The sequence below is a fragment of the Eschrichtius robustus genome, chromosome 1 (genome assembly GCF_028021215.1).
Source record: "Eschrichtius robustus isolate mEscRob2 chromosome 1, mEscRob2.pri, whole genome shotgun sequence".
NCBI classification, from domain to species: Eukaryota; Metazoa; Chordata; class Mammalia; order Artiodactyla; family Eschrichtiidae; genus Eschrichtius; species Eschrichtius robustus.
Window position 1 is genome coordinate 134891180 of NC_090824.1, and position 7660 is coordinate 134898839.

Sequence of the window (7660 nt, forward strand, 5' to 3'; positions counted from 1 at the left end):
AGCATCCCTGCGTCCTTTGTACGCTTAAGAATGAAACTAATCCCCACTCTCATCACTTTTCTGTGTTAACCCTCAGGAGAACGCCAGTCTCAATTATACACACAGGGAAATGACCCTTGAGTGGGTCCAAGAACCCAGTAGACCCACTGTAAGTCAAACCTAAGACAGGATGTCACTTATTACCTGGCCTCTATGTGCCTCCCCAACCCTAATGGGGAGGGGGAAGATAATACTTGAGTTCTCCATTATCAATGTGAACACAGACCCTGTGTCCAACAGACCTTGATATGCTGTATTCCCCCTTTCCCAGTGCAGTTACACAAGTAAATGGCCATAGGTCTCTTTGAGAAAAGACTGGTGGAATCATGTATTCTTGCTATAGTGTTGAGGGTCCTTCCTCCTAGGGACTCACTACCTCTTCAGTCATGGTCTGAAAATTGGCTCAGGTCTGGACACAGGCCAAGGGATTGCGACTTTTTCTTGTGGCTATTGCCTTCAGTCTTCCAGTCATCTCTCCTTAATTTCTTCAGCTGGTATTAGCTGGTGCAGCTGGTAGTACCCTTGACAATTGCCCATCTATTCTGCCTCTAGGGATGCTTTGCTCTATTAACCATCTCCATAACTCTCTGGGCCAGGTTCTCCTGACTGCCACTCCATTCTTACCAGTCATTATGATAATTGCTATCCCCTAGTTTCTGGAAGTTAAGCACTGCTGCTTGGCCTTTATTGTTTCAGGGTCCAGTGATCCCCATTGCTATCGGTGAACCAAGTTCTGTAACAATACCTTCAGGACTGGTGGCGCAGTGGTTAAGAATCTGCCTGCCATTGCAGGGGACACAGGTTTGAGCCCTGGTCTGGGAAGATCCCACATGCTGCAGAGCAACTAAGTCCGTGCGCCACAACTACTGAGCCTGTGCGCCTAGAGCCCGTGCTCCACAACAAGAGAAGCCACCGCAATGAGAAGCCCACGCACTGCAACGAAGAGTAGCCCCCGCTCGTGGCAACTAGAGAAAGCCCGCGCACAGCAATGAAGACCCAGTGCAGCCAAAAATAAATTAATTAAAAAACAAACCAAAACAATTTCTTCTTTCATCAGCCCTGGCATACAGAGGAGAGCTACCACTTAACTTTTTAAGAGATTCTGGTAGCCTCTCACCAGCAAATTTTTTATGGCCTTGGTAAATAGTGTGTCTTTGGGTTCTTTTCATAGAACATAATTATCTGGCAGGTCTAGTTATCCATAGTCTGTTCAGCATTCTCACTTATCTGAGCCTTTTGATCCCACCTCCATCAACATCCACAGCAGTCCTAACTTTAAGCTTCCTTTAGCATGCGTCATTGCATTTTCCCATGCTTCTAGGATCCATCCTCGTGGTGAGTTTGCACCATCTCCTGGTCTTTGCCAAGACATTGAATCTTGTAACTCAAGAGAGGGATCCCAAGTCAATAAACTCTTCCATTTCCAATTTTATGTTTCTTCCCCCTTCATCAAGTACCCTCAGAATCCAGTTCCATATCTATCCTCTCTGGCTCCTGGGTACATGCTGGCTAGACCTTGCTGCTCCTATGGGTCACAATTCCTTTCTTCCCTTATCAGGCTCAGCACTTCCATAGCTCGGTTATGCTGCAGCTAACCTAGTATAGGCCAAGTGGCTAGGAAGGGAGTAGGGGCAGATCATGACAGGGGTACTTGTTGCTTTGTGAGGGAGGGGCATCTGCACTGTCTCCCAGCAGAAAGGGAATGTTGGCTCTTGCTAGCGAGAAGTGGGTCACTTCTGCAGGCTCAGAAGATTCAAAGGAATTCGTGGAGTTAAAATCTTTAGGGACATCCACCTTGATATCTCCATGCCATGTGTCAGAATTTCAGGTTTTTCCAACCAGGACCCTGACTTTAGCATGAGATGTGCACATCCAGTTGGATTAGCAATAGCCATCCAATCCATCATCCATGTAGCACTATTCCCTCCACACATCTCAAGCATCTGGTACATTGTGCCCTCTATTCCACTGGATAGAACATTCCATTCTATCATTTCACCCTCCCAACTCACCCCTGGTTGTGCTCCACCTACCTCCAGTAATGGGGTCCTCCTTGTCAGATGGGTGGTCATCAGTTTCCAAAACCCCATCTTATCATCAGCTTTCTCATCCACTTCTGGTACCAACTGTCAAAGGTCAGGTTCCCAAGAAGGAGATGCTGAGATAGAGTTTGGGGTGTAAAATGCTTATTAGAGATCTGCACCCGTGAAAGGAAGGGAGAAAGAGCAGGACTGGCAGAGGGAAAGTCAACCTGTGCTTCAGACTCAGCAGAGTCTCAGCCAATCAGCAGCTCACTCTGGAGTGAGAAATCCCATCAGATTTGTCTAGCATCAAGTCTAAATGGTTGGACCTTTATACCCCTACTTTGCTCAGTCACCAGATTCAGGCTGCCCAGGAAGGGGGTGACCTCAGGCAAGGAGGCCCTCTGTAGGCTCTGAGAGAATTAACAGCTGGAGACTGTCTGCTGACCACTCTCGCTGCAGCTGAGAAGCAGGTCCTTCCTTGCAGGGCGATCTGGACAACATATCACCATGCATGCCACAATAATATACATACATAAAAGTGCATAAATCCCAAGTGAACTCACCCAGGTGACCATCACCCAGCTCAAGAAACAGAAATTACCAGCACAGAAGCCTCATTCATCCCTCCTTTCAGTCAATGTCTCTCCCCCAAGGTAGCCACTATCCTTCTATCACCATAGACTCATTTATCTGCCTTTTTTTTTTTTTAACTGTGGTCAAATACACGTAATGTAAAATTTACCATCTTAACCATTTTTAAGTGTATAGTTCAGTAGGGTTCAGTACATTCACACTCTTGTGCAACCAATCTCCAGAACTCTTCATCTTCCCAAACTAAAACAACCCATTAAACAACTCCCCATTCCTCCCCCGCCCCAGCCCCTGGCAACCACCATTCTACTTACTGCTTCAATGAGTTTAACTATTTTAGACCTCACGTAAGTGGAATCATATAGTATTTGTCTTTTTCTGATTGGCTTTTTTCACTTAGCATAATATCCTCAAAGTTCATCCATGTTGTAGCATGTGTCAGAATTTCCTTCCTTTTTAAGCCTGAGTGATTTCATTGTATGTGTACACCACATTTTGTTTATCCATTCATCTGTCGCTAGACACTTGGGTTGCTTCCACCTTTTGGCTATTGTGAATAACACTGCTATGAGTATGAGTGTACTCGTTTACCTGTGTTTGAGCCTTGTGTAAATGGAATGAGTTACAGCATGTGTATTCTTTGTGGCTGGTTTCTTTCTCTTGACATTATGTTTGTGAAGTTCATCTATTTTGTTGTGTATAGTAATAATTTCTTCTCTCTCATTGATATATAGTATTTTGTTGTGTGATCACAACTCAATTTTCTTATCCATTCTACCATTGATGGACACTTAGGTTGTTTCCAGGTCTTAGCTATTATGAAAAGCACTGCTATTCATGTTCTTGTTCATGTCTTCTACTGTATACATGTATGCCTGTCTGAGGACACATACCTAAGAGTTAAATTGCCGAGTCATAGACATATTTAGTTTTACTAGGTACTGCCAAATAATTTTCCAACTGGCTGTACCAGTTTACCCTTTTAGAAGCACTGAATGAGTGTTCCACTTGTTTCACATCCTCAGCAGCACTTGATATCATCAGTCATTTTAATTTTAGCCATTCTCATTGGCATAAAGTGGTATCTCATTGTGGTTTTAATTTGTATTTCCCTGATGACTAATGAGGCTAGAAACTTTTCATGTTTGTCAGTCAATTGCATATCCTCATTTGTGAAGTATTCATGTACTTTGCCCTTTTCTTAATCGAGTTGTCTAGTTTTTTTCTTATTGATTTTTTGTATTGTAGCATGTGTGTATATTTTTCAAAGGGTGTTTAATTCTCCACTGCAGATGGCATGGGTTTGCTCCAGAACCCCAAGGACCCTTCTTGGCTTGCCACAAATTACACAATTACAGCATCTTCTCCCATCTTCCCCCCACCCCCACCCCATGAATGTATAGGTATTGATATGTGTGTGTGTGTGTGTGTGTGTGTGTGTGTGTGTGTGTATGCACGTGCTCTTGGTGTCTGTTGTCAGATATATGTATTGCATATACATATATGCAATATATGGCTTGCCTTTTTGCTCACTTAATGGAGTCTTTGATGAACAATAATTCTTCATTTTAATAAGTTTGAATTATCAATTTTTTCCTTATGCTCTTTGTGTTCCTCTTACAATTTATTTTTTAAATAAATACATAAGAATAAACATGTCTTTATTGAAATAAAAATATACTTTTGTGACCCACCTAAGGTTAAATTGTATAACATCATTCCCTCTCACACAGCATGATGTTGCTAACCCACCACCCTGCCTTTGTATCAGCAGTTCTGGAATCAGCAGCGTGTCAGGGACCAATGCAAAAACTCCTTCTCCTCTTTCCCACCAGAGCCCTGATTTTGTCCAGGTGCCGCCTCCCTCCATGTAGCCCTGTGCTTCAAGGGAAGATGGCCCCACTCCAAGCTCCAGGAGGGGCATCATGACTGCTTAATCAAATCATGGCTCCGCATACCTTCTGCCATGGACATGGGACCCAATTCTGGCTAAGGAAATGTGAGAGGCTCCTGGGAAAGTAATTTTTGCTCCCTTCAGAGAAAACAGGAGAAGTTGGCCCATTTCATACCTTGGATGTTATGGAGCCTGAGGGCAAATCCCATACGCTGAGCATAGAGATTTGCCTCAAAGAACCTGGGCCTTTGATGACTTCAAGTGCCATTGCTCATACTATGCCTGAAGAACAACCTTCTGCCATCTACATTTCCTCATGACTGAAGCCATTTTGAATCAGGGTTCCAGTCCCTTTCAACTGAAAGTACCTAGCGACCTTGGGTGAATGACGGAATGTGGACATCCTTGCCGTATTGTGTGTGCAGGGCCAGCTTCATGGGTTAGTGGCTTGTGCTGTCACATGAAGCCCCATGCTCAGTAGGATCCCCTGCTTGGTTTAATGTTCTGCTGTTACTGTTTTGAAATTCTTAATAACTTATGAACAAGGGGCCCTGAGTTTTCTTTTCACAATGGGCCCCCCAAATTATGTAGCTGGTCCTGGTAATGTGACATTTCTCATCTCTTTGTTTTTCTTTTTTTTCTTTTGTTTTTTTTTTTTTAAATGTGCCTGATGAAGCAGTACCTTTTTTTTTTAAATTTTTATTTATTAATTTAATTTATTTATTTATGGCTGTGTTGGGTCTTCGTCTCCGCGCGAGGGCTGTCTCCAGTTGCGGCAAGCGGGGGCCACTCTTCATCGCGGTGCGTGGGCCTCTCACTATCGCGGCCTCTCTTGTTGAGGCCTCTCTTGTTGCGGAGCACAGGCTCCAGTCGCGCAGGCTCAGTAGTTGTGGCTCACGGGCCTAGTTGCTCCGCGGCATGTGGGATCCTCCCAGACCAGGGCTCGAACCCGTGTCCCCTGCACTGGCAGGCGGATTCTCAACCACTGCGCCACCAGGGAAGCCCCCGTCTTTGTTTTTCTTTATTTGCCCTCTCAATCTTTGAATCTTCTCAGCTTCATCTACAAGACTCTAGTCTAGATGCCTCATCTGCATAACCCACCAGCTTAACTAAAATGAGGAGGTTGGACCATTCATCAGCTGATCCCTAAGGAGACTACCAGCACTGCTAAGAATTCAGCTTCCCCCATCCCATTTTGGTAAGCAACGATTTTTCAGTATCCCAAAAGTGACTTTTACAAGGCAAAATCCAAGCCCCCTTGCCTGGCATTCCGTATCTTTTTCTTTTTTTTAAATTTAATTTTATGTATTGTTTTATTTATTTATTTGTATTTTTTTTGGCTGTGCCGTGTGGCTTGTGGGATCCTAGTTCCCCGACCAGGGATCGAACCCAGGTTCCCTGCAGTGGAAGCTCGGAGTCCTAATCCCTGGACCGCCAGGGAAGACTCATCGGTATCTTTTTCAAAATCAAAAGATTTTGTCTTTTTCTCGTGTCACTCTTTCAACCTCAACCTCTATTACTCTCCAGTAGGAATCACCCACTTCAGCCAAAATGAAAATAATAATAATAATGAAAACAATGTATTCACACATAAACAATGCAATAATGACAACAGACTGTATTTATACATATTACAACATTTGATCCTCACCATAAGTCTGTGAGATATAATTTTGAAATAATTACTCTGTACCTTTATTCTATTACAAATAAAATTTGATGATCAGCATTATATTTAGAAGTCACAAACTTAATAAGTGTAGTTAGTTACTGGTCACTTTTACAAACTTTTTATTTTTAAAGAATTTCAGACTTACAGAATGGATGCATGAAAAGTACAAAGACCTCCCATATACCTTTTATTCAGATTCTCAAAATGTTAACATTTTACCACATTTGCTTTATTGTTCTTTCTCTCTCTCTCTCACATATATAGGTATGTATGTTTATGTGTATATATATATATATATATATATATATATATATATATATATATATATATATATAATATGATATATAACTACTTCCTGAACCATTTGACCATTTGAGAGTAAATTGCAGATATGATGCCCTTTCACCCCTAAACACTTGAGTGTATGTTTCCTAAAACAAGGACATTCTCTTATATAACAATAGCACAATTATAAAATAAGAAAAATATCATTGTTACAATAATACCATCTAACCTACAGACTTTATTCAGATTTCATTAATTGTCTCAATAATGTCCTTTGTAGCAATGAGGGAAATAGTATTTTTCTGGTTCAGAATCCAATCCAGGATTACATATTGCATTTAGTTGACTAGTCTCTTTAGTTCCTTCAGTCTAGATTAATTCCTCAGTCTTTCTTTGCCTTTCATTACCTTGTCACTTGAAGAATACAGGCAAGATATTTTGTATAAAGTCCTTCAATTTAGGTTTATCTGTTTTTTCCTCATGATTAAATTCAGGTTATGCATTTTTGGCAGGAATATCATAAAAATGATGCTGTGTTTTTCTCAGTTCATTAAATCAGGAGGCACAAGATGTCTATTTGTCCCATTACTGGTGATGTTATTTAACTTTGATCCCTAACTTAAGGTGGTGTCTGTCAAGTTTTCCATTGTAAAGTTATTCTTTGTCCATTTGTAATTAATAAGTATCATGTGGGGAGATATTTTTATACTATACTTTATTCCTCATAAAACTAGTTTTAGTATCCCTTGATGCTAAAGTTAATAATTCCTTTCATTGAAAAAGTATAAATGACCCAATGGTTAAAAAAAATCCAAATAACATACATACTTAATATACAGTGAATATAGTAAATAGTACTGTGAAAAGTAAGTCTTCTGATTTCAGATCCAGATTCCCTCCTCTTGTTACCTTTTTGTGTATGTGTCCTGTGGCAGAGACAATGTCAACATGATACTGAAACCCATTTTGTTTTCTTCTTCCTGGGCATGAAGAATGACAATATTTCCTACCCTGCCTTGTAGTGAGGCAGGGCTCATGAGACTAGTTCTACTTCAAGAACTGTAAACAGAAGTGATATGTGCCCTCCTGAGCCAAAGCATTTAGTGCCAGCGTGTGACTCTCTAGCTCTCTCTCCCCATGCTGCAGCAATTGTGG